The 13161-nt window shown below is 38.8% G+C and overlaps 1 protein-coding gene across 3 annotated transcripts in view; it reads left to right on the top strand.

Moving 5' to 3' along the window:
• PRKN (parkin RBR E3 ubiquitin protein ligase) overlaps positions 1-13161 on the top strand; it is a 1413696-nt gene that overhangs the window by 423673 nt on the left and 976862 nt on the right. The window lies entirely within an intron of this gene.

Raw genomic sequence — 13161 nt, 5'->3', positions numbered from 1 at the left:
ATGCAAACACACACATATATGCATGGTGTATAAGTGTGTATGTGTATTCATGCACGTGTGTGTGATCAAGCATCTTGGTTATGTGTTTTGTTGTCTGGGTATCTGAAACTTAAAAGGGATAGTTGTGGGGGATGTTAGAGATTTATTCAAGAGAGAAAAACAGACAGTAAAAAGAAAAAGAATATTGGAACATGAGGAATAATTGTCTCAAAGAATAGAAAATAAATGGAGAGAGATGTGCTGAACAGCATGGCAAGTGACTCTGCTCCATTACCAGGCAGAAGAGAACAGACACTCCCTTGGGAAGGCTTTCTCACCCTAAGCACTGAGAAGCTTTAAGAATATGACATTTAGTAATTATTTATAGCCTGGCCAACATGGTGAAACCTATCTTTACTAAAAATACAAAAAATTAGCTGGGTGTGGTGGCACGCACCTGTAGTCCCAGCTATTTGGGAGGCTGAGGCAAGAGAATCGCTGGAACCCAGGAGGTGGAGGTTGCAGTGAGCCAAGATTGTGCCACTGCACTCCTGCCTGGGCAACAGAGCGAGCTTCTGTCTCAAAAAAAAAAAAAGAAAAAATTTTATTATTACTTAAACAAGTTGAGATTATGCATCGTTAGAGTCACTTTATTTTCACCTGTATAATAGATTTTACAAGGGAGGATAACTTAGCTATGTTTCTAATTTTCCGAGACTCCTCATGTTTTGATTAGACACAGATCAGTGAAGTCATTGTAAGCTAATCATTATGAGTTGCCAGGTTCAAACCATCTCCCAGGAAGCATCTTCCACAACTATTTCTCTTTGCTACAACAAACATTTTAACGAATCTATTCTTATAGCAAGTGTTTTAAATCTCAAAGTTATAAATCAGCAATCTTTCAAACCAGTATAACAAAACTTCAACTGGTACAGGAAAGTTAGTTGCCCTTGTTAGCAGAGACTTAAATGAAACTTGCTTTTATTCATAGGACTCCAAATCTGGTTTTATCTTCAGTTTACTAGCTGGTACTGAATACTCCTTAGCCTCTTTCTGTTAGTGGGTAGCAGTGGTCTTTTCCTTCTCCTAGCCCCTGGTCAAGAGTCTCTTATTCTTTCACAGTCTTTATTTCAATCTGGAACTTTAGGCTTATCACCCATGACCTTGTTATTTTTTTCCAGCCAGGGCTTTTTTGGAAAAAGATAGCCTTTATGATTTTCTGTTTTCACAATTTCAGGTACCAAGTAAAAAGAACCCTATGGTCATCAGAGAGCCCTCCTTACTGAATGATTGTAAATTTTCACTTAAATACTGAAAAGATGGTACACTTAATGTTATTAATAATTATGTAATAAGGTATGGACACTAACAAAATGTTTGCCGTCGTTGTTTAAAATTTCATTGACCCTAAAGATATGTCAGTTGTTTTGAATTCACTGGTTTTTAAAAATTATATATAAAACCTTCATGTATCGAGTACTGTAAAGTCTCCCATTGCTGCTTTAAAAATTACCATGAACGTGGGAACTTAAACAACAGGAATTTATTCTTTTACAGTTCTGGAGGGCAGAAAGCCTCAGGCAGAAAACAAGGTATCTGCAGGGCTGTTGCTCCTACAGGCTCCAGGGACCCATTTTCTTGCCGTTATCGGCTTCTGCAGGCCGCCTGCTTTCCTCAGCTCCTGACGCTGCATCCGGCATCCTCTGCTTCCGGCATCCTCTGCTTCCGGCATTCTCTGCTTCCATCATCATGGCGCCTGCTAGGACTTCGGCCCTCTGGCTGTGGTGGGGAACTGGCCTGGGAGAGGCAGGACATCCAAGGAGGAAGCTATTATGGTATTACAGATGTTGAGAGGCCACTTGGCCTGGACATGAGACGGTGGATCAGACAGCTGCAGTTTTGGTTGACATGTGAGATGAGGGAAGTATCCTAAGTTGGTGGCAAAAATTAAGATGGTTTGGTGGGGCTTTAGCTCTTATCTTCCATTACTCTCTGTCTTCCCTTCTATATTCTCATACAGACTAGATAAAGAAAATGTGGTACATATACACCATCGAATACCATGCAGCTGTAAAAAAGAATGAGATCGTGTCCTTTGTAGGGACATGAATGGAGCTGGAAGTCATTATCCTTGGCAAACTAATGCAGGGGAGAAAACCAAATATAGCATTTTCTTACATATAAGTGGGAGCTAAGTCATAAGAACGCATGAATACATACAGGGAACAACACATACTGGGGCCTACTGGAAGGCGGAGAATGGGAGGAAGGAGAGTATCAAGAAAAATAACTAATAGCTACTAGGCTTAATACCTGAGTGATGAAATAATCTGTACAACAAACCTCCATGACACACGTTTACTTATGTAACTAACATGCACATCCTGCACATGTACCTTTGAGCTTAAAGGTTAAAAAAAAATCTAATCTAACAATTGCAATGTGATAATATTAAAAATAAATTCAACAGTACAACTTTTTCCATAAGATAAAGGATATTTTCTCAAGCTTATGCACTGTGCACGTAGAAAGATTTTTGCTGATCTGCAGTGCACAATCGAAATCAGCTCCATGTGCTTATTTGGCAAAACAGCTGAGATAAAGATACTTCAACACATCCAGGGAGGTGGCTGATCTTATCCCCGGGATGTCAGATTTGGGAGCATCTTCTGGATAGAGTTGTGATTTGCTGGCTCACGCCTGTAATCCCAGCACTTTGGGAGGCTGAGGCGTGTGGATCACTTGAGGTCAGGAGTTTGAGAACAACCTGACCAACATGGTGAGACCCCATCTCTACTAAAAATACAAAAATTAGTTGACCATGGTGGCAGGCACCTGTTGATCCCAGCTACTCGGGAGGCTGAGGCAGGAGAATCGTTTGAACCTGGGAGTCGTAGGTTGCAGTGAGCCAGCCAAGATCGTGCCACTGCACTCCAGGCTGGGTGACAGAGTGAGACTCTGTTGTTGTGATTTGTTTTTGTGAGATTTCGAGTTGTGATTTGCTGCAATCTCTGAGGAAAAGGGGTATCATTGTCACCTGCATTTTAAGGTCAGTCATGTCTCTGAGGCCAGCAGCTGACTTCTGAAGCCAGTCTCTGAGACACATAATTTGGTGCGTGATCTTTCAAGATATCTGACTAAATTACGTCATTTGTTTTCATTTTTTTATGTTTATTTCCTTGATTTCAATAAATTGAAATCAGAGTATTTGCATTAAAATATCCTAGTTTAATATGCAAGAAAAAAAACCCAGAATTTTATCATATGACTGATTAGGATCTACTGTTTGTCTCATGCACATAAGTAAAAAAGGTCAAGCAGGATGGGCTGCCCTGGCACCAGAAAATATAATCTGGTAAAGGACCACTAGAAGATTCACTTGTCTTTCATGGGGCTTTGCTGTTTACAGTCAGTGTTTTCTTCTGAAGGAAGCTATTTTATCCCTACCCGTACAACAGATGGGTACTCTAGTATTTTATAAAAGATGACAGGAAAATTACATTACCACAAATGGCAAAAGTTGGGAGGTATGCAATAGGATAGTTTATTGGGAGAAAATAGACTAATATCAAAACAGAAAGAACAGAAGCAGAAATAATGAATTTGCCTGCATCAATCTCTTCTTTCATGACCTCATCATGCTGGAGATACCGAGCAATTTCACTACAAGCAATAAATATTAAAATGAAATTTTTGAGTGTCTTATCTAAAGCTTCCTGACATCAGTTGTGTTCCCACTTTTTTCCTGCAAGCATTGAATACCTCTTCATCAATCTTTTAAAATTCCAACCAATTTTGTTCCAGTTTCTCTCTTCCCACAAAAGGTTTTTTTTTTTGCCTTCTGTTTTTGACTTTTCTTTCTTAGCAGAGATGTATGAATATTATTTTACACGCCACTGTGGCTGCATTTCATCGATCAGGAAATAAAAAATGGATTTGAAGGGTGTTTCCTGACCCTGCAGAACTACGAACAACCGAGATGTGTGTAGTGATCCCTCGATTCCTGGTAGCAGTGACTGCGGAGAAGGCCACATGCCTGTCGCCACCCATGCATTTGCATCCTTTTTTGTTCGAAAAGATCCTGCATAGGCCAAGCATGGCCAGGAGAGGGGAGTTTGCAAAGAACCTTTAATCCTTAGATGTCATCTCCACACAATGACCAGCTTGACAAATATTTCAAAACATCTTGAAAGCAAATGTTAGGATCATCATTCTTGTCTGTATAATCCTCTTGATCTCACAATGTGTTAACAATAACCGCTATTTATATCTTAAAAGCTGAAAGGAGCAAGGTTTTCATTTTCATAATCATCTTCTTATTACTAGTGGAGAAACGTTTGGGAACATGGATGTTGTTCACATCTGAGTTTATAGGAAAGTTATTCAATGTTTGCAGTGCCTTCCAGATTTTTCTGTGAAAGTCACGTCTCCGTCATTTAGGATACATCTCCGTTGTATTAGGATGCAGTAAAGCATCATTAGCCATGACATGTCAGCAAACTGTTTTTCCCCCTTACATTTTCTACAGTCAAATGTGCAGTATTTTCCTTCCAAATTCAGTTCAGGTCTTCCTTCTGTGGCATCTTCCACTTCCAGTTTCATTTTCTCATATATGCACATCTTGTTTGTAATACATATTTTATTATGTACATAATACATAATTTGGTGCTTGATTTGCTGCTTAGTTATATCTAGTTGGTGTTTTTGTTTGTTTGTTTGTTTTTTTAATTGAGATGGTGTCTCACTTTGTCGCCCAGGCTGCAGTGCAGTGGTGTGATCTCAGCTCACTGCAACTTCTGCCTCCTGGGTTCCAGCAATTCTCCTGCCTCAGCCTCTTGAGTAGCTGGGATTACAGGCATCCAGCAGCATGCCTAGCTAATTTTTGTATTTTTAGTGGAGATGGGATTTCACCATGTTGGCCAGGCTAGTCTCGAACTCCTGACCTCAAGTAATCCATTTGCCTTGGCCTCCCAAAGTGAGGGGATTACAGGCATGCACCATCACACCATCCCGCTAGTTGGTTTTGTTGTTGCTGTTTCAGATCCATGGTCTCACAATGTCCTCAGGAGCTGAATGTGACCTATAGATGGGTGGGGATTGGCCCACAGATAGATAGTTTTAAAAATAAAAATCTTGAATTTAACGCCAACATAGGAAAACTGGTTAATTACACGTAAAAAGCAGGATTTCCATTTTCACTTCGGTTAAACAACACATCTGGACACGCTGGCGATCATGTCCATTGGTGGCATCAGCTGCAGTGGGGGTATTGGGCCCCATCTTTGGCAGTGTGCCTGGGCCTTTGAGACAGTTGCTGTTAGTTCTGCCTCATAGTCCATAGGCATTTGAGGTTGTGGCCTAACCATGTCTTTTCAGTTTTGTTACTAGCTAATAAATCCCTTGAAGTCAGCGATTGTTTAATAATTTTATTCGTTCTCACCCTGCCTGGCATAGTACCAGACACATAGTAGTTGTTCAGTAAATTAATTTGTTAAAACACTTCCATTGTGTGCAGCTGAGCATATATTGAGCATCTCAAAGAGCCAGGGGAAAACAATTTTCAAACAGTTCACACAAATTAAATGATTAATCTTCTCAACTCCTTTTTGAGACTCACAGGGGATCTACGGCCTGTATAAGGATTAATTTATGGTGTGGAAAGAATAACATTTAATGGAAGTATTCCCAGTTGCACATTCAGGGAAGATTTAGATGCACAAAAAGTAATTACTCATATTGGAAATTGCCCCCTAGGGTTTAACACCAGCTGATCATTTACTAGTAAGTGGCCTCTGCAGAGAGGGGTGTCTGGTCTCTCTCCAGTCCTGCAGCCCCTTAGAGCCATCATTTCTTACAAACCAGCATTACCAAATTACCCGACACCTTCAGTCTGGCCATCTCTGACCATTTTACATCTTTTGTTACGTAGACTAGGGTTCATTTAGGGTAACTTGTTGTAGAATTCTTTTTCTGCCCCATCTTTAATTGTATAAGAATATTTACAATATACTATTTGGGGGAAAGGTGACTTAGGAAGATTATTTTCCATATATTTTAAAAGATTAACAGAAATAACCCAATTATTTAATAATGTCATAGAAGATTTGGCTCTAAGAACTTCTTTTTTATTTCCATTGTGAAATAGTCGAGGGAATTGAGCAAGAAAAAGATTAAAACATGTAAAAAAAAAAGAGATGATATCAATGTGTCATTCACATGACATTAACATGTATATATGTAAAATATGTATCTACAATAGAGATACATATAGATATATAGGTGTATGTATATATGATAAATTTATATATGGTTTTAGATATGGAATTTTCTGTATACTTAGAAATAGTTCCAAAATCATATATATTGTGGCAGATAATACTTTAAAATACACCAAAATAATACTTACTCAGCAATCAAATGCTAGTGACACAGAGACACTAGAAGTCAGAGCTGACGACATTGATTTAACAAAACTTAATTAGGAAAATAAAAACCAAAATTTTTTTTTACAAGAATGTCATACACTCATATTTTTCTTATCTTCAGTTTATGCAAAATTCTAGCGAATATGGCTTTTTGGACCCATGGTCTAAAAGCATTTGGAAATAAGAGCGAAGATTGTTCAAGAATTATACTCTGATCCAGCGAGAAGTAAAAGCAACTGGACATTGAGAAAAGATCAGAAGCATTATATGAAACATACTAACAACTTTGAAAAAAGCAATGATAACTTTTTTTAAAAATTAGAGGTAGAATGGGGAAATCACGTTATAAACATGTCATGTTTATCTTCATCTTTCTGGATATATCATAATATTAACTTTTCGAGATTTGGTAAAACCAAGCTGTTTTAGTTAATATTGAACTGGGCACTTCTGTTTACAAAGACACCGAGGGCATAATTAGCCATGATGTGTTGGCAAACTTTGTTTTTCCTTTTATTTTCTGTAGTCTAAGATGTAGTATTTTCCTTCCAAATTCAGTTCAGGTCTTCCTTCTGCAACACTTTCCACTTCTCCCAGTTTTATTTCTCCCTTGAATGCAAATTTGGTTTGTAATACATAATTTGGTGCTTAGGTACCTGTAGTTGGTTTTGTTGTTGTTCCATATCTGAGGTCTCACGATGTCCTCAGCAGCTGAATGTGAACTATAGATGGGTTGGGAGGGGCCCACAGATAGTTTTAGAAACAAATATCTTAAATTGAATGACAACATTTGAAAACTGTTTGATTACACCTAAAAACCTGGATTTCCATTTTCACTTGAGTTAAACAACACATCTAACTACCGTGACACTCAGTCTGGCTGCAGTAGCTGGAGTGGAGGTGCTGGGCCCCAGCATTGGCAGCAGGACCTCCAGGACCCTCAAGACAGTTGCTCTTAGCTATTTAGCAATTTTTGTTTATCTGGTACCCTTAAGTGTGTCTTTTCTCCCTTTGTGTGAAAAGTCAGTGGAGTAACACAATGTTGAAAAGTTCCCCAAGTCATTAAAAGAGAATCATATATGAGTGTGGGGGAAGTATAGATAGATAAATAGACAGGTAGACGGATAGATAAATGGACAGATAGATAAATAGGTAGGTAGGTAGATAGATAGATAGATAGATAGATAGATAGATAGATAGATAGATCGATCTGAATGAGTCAAGCATCACATTTTAGTTATATGGAAAGTTTGTGGTTCCAAGAAGTATGTTTATTGTGAAACAACTTTTTCTAATAGCCATAGGCAGCAATGTTACAATAAAGGTAACATTTTTAGACCAGCAATGGTCATTAACAAAGAGGGAAAAGTTTACTACAGTGAAGTTTCCATTTATATATTGTGTACATGGGAGAAAAAAACAGCATAAATAAAAGACGCAAACTGACTAGGCCATTCATGAGTCCTGCCAAAATAATAGGGGATTGAGGCAACGTAAGAGACAACCTTCAATCACTTAAATACCAACAACCCCAGCAATTCTGAGGTAAGGAAAAGGCCTACTCCAAATGAATTATAATCACTTGGATTACTTCTGTTTCTTTTTTTTTTTCTCCCTTCACAGAGGTAATGATACCCATTCGAGGTATAATTAGGTTTATTTGTTTCAGTACCTTTTCAGTTACAGTATCGTCCTGCCTTTGTTGACTGAATTTATTTGGAACTTTAACATATTTCCAGGAGCAAAATCTATACAAAAAAATTCCCTGCAGAGAAGGCTCCCTCCCTCCTCATTCCTATCCTCCCCATTGCCTCCTCCTGGCCCTCCGCTACCTCCACCACTTGTGTTCCGTCAGCGCCATGTTTCTGGCTTCCTCTTCCTGAGCTTGTTTTCTTAAAGATAAGCAGATGTTTTCTTATTTTCCTTCTCTGTTAAGCAAAAGATAGCCAGCTATACATATATACTTCTAAAAACAATGCCTCCTTCATGTGGTTTACAGACATCTTTTGTAAAATAGAGATGAATTTTGACCAGTATCATTTGATATTGTTGCGTAGAGACCTCTGTCAGTTTTTTTTTTTTTTTCAGCTGCCTAATCTGTATTAGCTTTAACCATTTTCCAATGGCAAAGCATCTCATCATTTCTAGTATGCCCAGTAGGTACTTCAGTACATGTTTGTTAATTCATGAATTTATCAACAAGAAGTTGTGTTAGATACGTCACGAAGGTTTGGATTGATGGAGAGGAATTCTTCTTCATAAGTGGTTCTGAAGAGGAATGATACTGAACAGAGATGCACAGTGGACCACTGAAAACATTGGCCTGCCCGAAACAAAAATTTTTGTATTGCCAAATTGGGGGAATAGATTTGCTATCTTACATGAAGCAAAAATCAAAGTTCTTCGAAAATGGTGTAAGTTTCAGTGGCAGGAATTAACATGATAAGGGATAAAATAATATTTGGGCATAGTAATGATGGAACTTAACATTAGTTGATGTAAATGCTGCTAGATTTTCACTACTCAATAACTATTGCTATTAAAATAATGTGAGTTTTTTTTTTATACCATAGCAGAACAAATAGTACTGAATTACCTTTCCAAATATGAGTCACTAGTTTTATGTTCTATTGACAGTTTGGTTATGTTTCCAAAAGTCACGTAACTCCTTTCGCTGGGAAGTGTGTGTGTGTGTGTGTGTGTGTTTGTGTGTGTCTGTGTATGTTTAAGGCATGTAATACTCATCCATAGGCCCTTAGCATTATGATAATATTCAATGAGGTTGGTAAAAGGGTACCAAAATAATGAACTAATTGAACAAGGAATATAAATGTGGCAGTGGGAGGTGAATTAGAGGGTAACCAAGTAATGTTAGCTTTCTATGGCTGTGTAACAACTTACCACACAAGACTCTTCAGAGTCTTAAAGAGACCCCTATTGGTGATCTCACCGTTTCTGTAGCTCAGGGGTTTTGGCATAACATAGATAGCTGTGTTCTGTGTTTAGAGTGCCACAAGACTGAAATCAATATATCAATAAGGACTGAAATCTCATTGGGAGCTTGGGGTCATTCTCCAAGCTCAGGTAGCTGTGGCAGAATTCAATTCCTATGGTTGTAGGATTGAGGACTCCATTTCTTGCTGACTGTTCCCCAGGGGATTGTTGGCTGCCTGCATTCCTTGCCACAGTGAGTGCCCCCTTCATTTTCAAAGCTAACAATGAACAATCTGTTTCTTGTTGAATTTCTCTCATAATTGAAGGCTCCTTCACCCGATTGAGCTACATCTCTTTTAAGGGTTAACTTGATTAGGTCAAGTCTAACTTAGGTTAATCCTTTCTTAAAGCTACCTACGTCATACAACATAACCTAACAATAAGAGTGACATACCATCCTATTAATGGATTCTTCTCATGCACAATAGGAGGGGATTGAATAAGGTTGAACCTCTTTGTGGGGTCCAAGGTACAGAGGTAGTAGATGATTACGGTGCTCTTTCAGGTGTGAGGTTATGAAGGCCTTTACTCAAGTGGTAGAGTGGGAGGATAAAATGAGTAAATGCAAACACATTTTGAACAGAGTTATAAGTAAGACTTGTTTATTTGCTGAAGAAATGAGGAAGACAAGAATATTGAAAAGTAGTACAAACCAAATCAAACCATTGATTAATGCAAGGACATGAGAAAAGAAAATGTCTTTGACCAGGAGGCCAATGAGTTTGGTTTGATACAAGTTTAGTCTAACAGGATATCAGAATGAGACTATCGATTAGGTGGTTGGAAATAAATGTGTGACTATAGCACAAATAAGAGCTGAGATCTGAGGAGACAGGTTTGGTGTACATCAAATTGCAGATATAATCGAAGCTTTGAGAATAAATAGGCCTTTCAGGCAAAGTGAATTGTGTCTCCCACGCCCCCCCCCCCCCCCCCCCCCCCCCCCCGCTGCAAATTTATATGATGAAGTTTAACCTCCTCAGTGAGGCTGCATTTAGAGATAGGGTCTTTACAGCTGCAATTAATGTTAAATGGGGCTGTAAGTATTGGGCCCTAATCTAATAGGACGGGCATGCTTTTAAGAAAAGGCGGAAATACCATGAGAGCACAAACACAGAGAAAAGGCTGTGTGAGGACACAGCAAGACAATGGATATCTGAAGACCAACGCAAGAGGCCTCAGGAGAAACCAAACCTCCAGACACTTTGATTTTGGACTTGAAATCTACACCACGAGACAATAAGTGTCTGTTATTTAGGCCACCCTGTCAGTGGTGTTTTGTTATGGCCGCCCTCGCCGACTACTACAAAGCCCAAATACAGTTCCTAAGAACAGACATATATTTAGGAGGCAAGAGCAGGCAAGTGAGTGAAAGGCAATCAGAAGTTTGAGAATGGTGAGTCTGCATCTTGAACTATCCTACAAAGATCAGCAGCCTCAGGGGTGAAAGGGCCTGGAATCTGGGCTTCGCTCTTCCATGGACACCGCTATTTTACTTTGGCAAGCTCTTAAGCTCCCAAAACCCTTGATGCACAAAGGAGAAATCATAGTACATATCTTCCTGGCTATTGAGAGGTTTAAAAAAGTTTTTGCATTTCTGTGGCCCTTTCTTATGTTGATATATATGCATACAATTAAATGATTTTTTTCTATAAAAAATCATGTATAAAAAGTACTAGATAAATATCTTTAGTTTTTTTCAGAAGTTATAAAACTGTGAAGTTCTCATTGCATCCATTAAAAATTATCTATTCTTCTTTAGTGTATATCTGTGTATGTAGTTTCACCATCAGCTCCAATTTGCTATTGGTGTCTAGGTACTGTCATCTTTGTCCTGACATGCATTTTATTTTGCTCATGTGTAGGTTGAAGACAAGGTTGTTAATGGCTGTTGGTAGGTTGTCTACAAAAAGAATAAGTGGGTTATGATGGATCTGAGTACAGGTTATAGATCTCAAGCTTTGGTGCAATTCTGTGGCCCGTTAGTCAGTCCTGTGAAGATGTGGCAGCTCAGTGGTCTTTTGTCTACCTCCTGGCTGTTGACTCTTTCATGAGTGACTCAGCTTGCCCGGTAAAGGTTAACTTTAGAGAAGTGAGGTTCTCTACTTCTCTAATCTGTGTTTGGTTGGTTCCAGACCTCCTCTATTAAAGGTGCATGTGGAAAACTTGAAAAGTATCCAGGTGAAAGGTTTAAAGAAGTCAAATAATTTAGACATAAAAAGAAAAAAAAAAAAAGCCATGCAGAGAGCTGCATAGCATTCTTCAGTCTCCATTAAGGAGACCTAAAATAAGCATTTTGCATGATCTTCTCTTTTAGAAACCTAAATGAGCTCCCAAAAATATTTAACTGGCATCAAGAGGTGGAATGGATAACTGTAATACCTTTTTCTTTGTTGGTCTTTGCAAATATGACAGCTTTTCACATATCTGAAATAGTTTAGATGGATTCTGATAGAATGTGATTTTTTTTTAAAGAAGAAGAAAAACCACTGTGTTCAGAAAGAAATAAGTTTTTTAAAGGCTGACAAAACACATTGAATGTCGTAGGCCTTCCTATTCATGTTTGTATTCCAGATTTTATGAAAGTAATTGTGTATGTATAACACTGTTGTATTATCCGGAGTAGATAGTTTCATAAATCATGTGCAGCTACTGCTGTGATTCTATAATGCTACTACACGTGTTCAGTACATTTTTGTAGGAAAATTTCTGTATTATTAAAAAAAGACAGCAGAGAATGGAAAGCAAACATGAATGTAACTCAGCACTAAGTATGTGGAAAAATACCATGAGTATTTTGTATAAGTATGAAATGAATAAAGCTGAAGTGAAAGTTAGGATTTTCTGCATGGAAACGTTGATCCAGATTTTATGTCATTTTGGTCTAGCTTTACCTTACTTTATAATTACGTGTAATTATTTATTTGTTACAGATGTCTTTTGAACACCTGTGTGCTAAACAGTAAGTGTAGTAGGTGGGAAGAATTCCTGCAAAGTGGCCTGCAGCCCACTGTGTGGCCATGAGAACACAGACCTATAGACACACATATATAAAGGATTAAATAAAGGGAAGTGATAATGTATAGTTTATATATATTTGCATAATTTAAAGCCAAGTTCACAGTAATGATAATGAAAATTTATATCTAATTAAATGGAAATAAACCCGTATCTTCCAGTGACTTTATTCACTGAAGCCACTGAACACTTTGGTGCACCTGGGGAAAAAATAGACTGTTTTTATTGAAGAAGCTGCTCACAAAGAGGGAGAAAAGAATACTATTCTAATGTGCTCATTCCACCTTCCACATAAGGGTGAAAACCAGAATCTTACAAACCGGGAGAGACACTGAAGCGTTTCAGATTTGAAGTCTCCTCTATTCAGCCATTGGCCTCTCTGTCCCTGTTTCTGGCATTGAATCTAAGTCGGAAGCTCACAGTGAGCAGTGTCATGGGCAGCGTCCCACCGTCTAGCACAGTGTCTCCATCTGCCCTAAGGGGCCGACATGTCTGACGTGTCTTCGCTGTTAAGGTTCGCATCTGAGATGTGTTCCAGCAGCTGTGCCTGCAGTTCACACCTACTTGCAGCTTTCCCCAAGAGCAACCCTTTGCCCTGACCCTGCGAGCCCCTGTGGGCCACCCACCCTTTAGCAAGGCCAGCTCCTCTTTCCTGGAAGAGCAGGGGCTGGAACCAGGCCCTCACTCTCTTACATACCCCAGGCCATCTCTTCTGCTCTCACATCAAGGCCCTCAGGGCACT

This window comes from Papio anubis, chromosome 6, assembly GCF_008728515.1.
Source record: "Papio anubis isolate 15944 chromosome 6, Panubis1.0, whole genome shotgun sequence".
Lineage (NCBI taxonomy): Eukaryota > Metazoa > Chordata > Mammalia > Primates > Cercopithecidae > Papio > Papio anubis.
The sequence above is the reverse complement of the archived record's forward strand: the minus strand, read 5'-3'. Positions and strand labels throughout refer to the sequence as shown.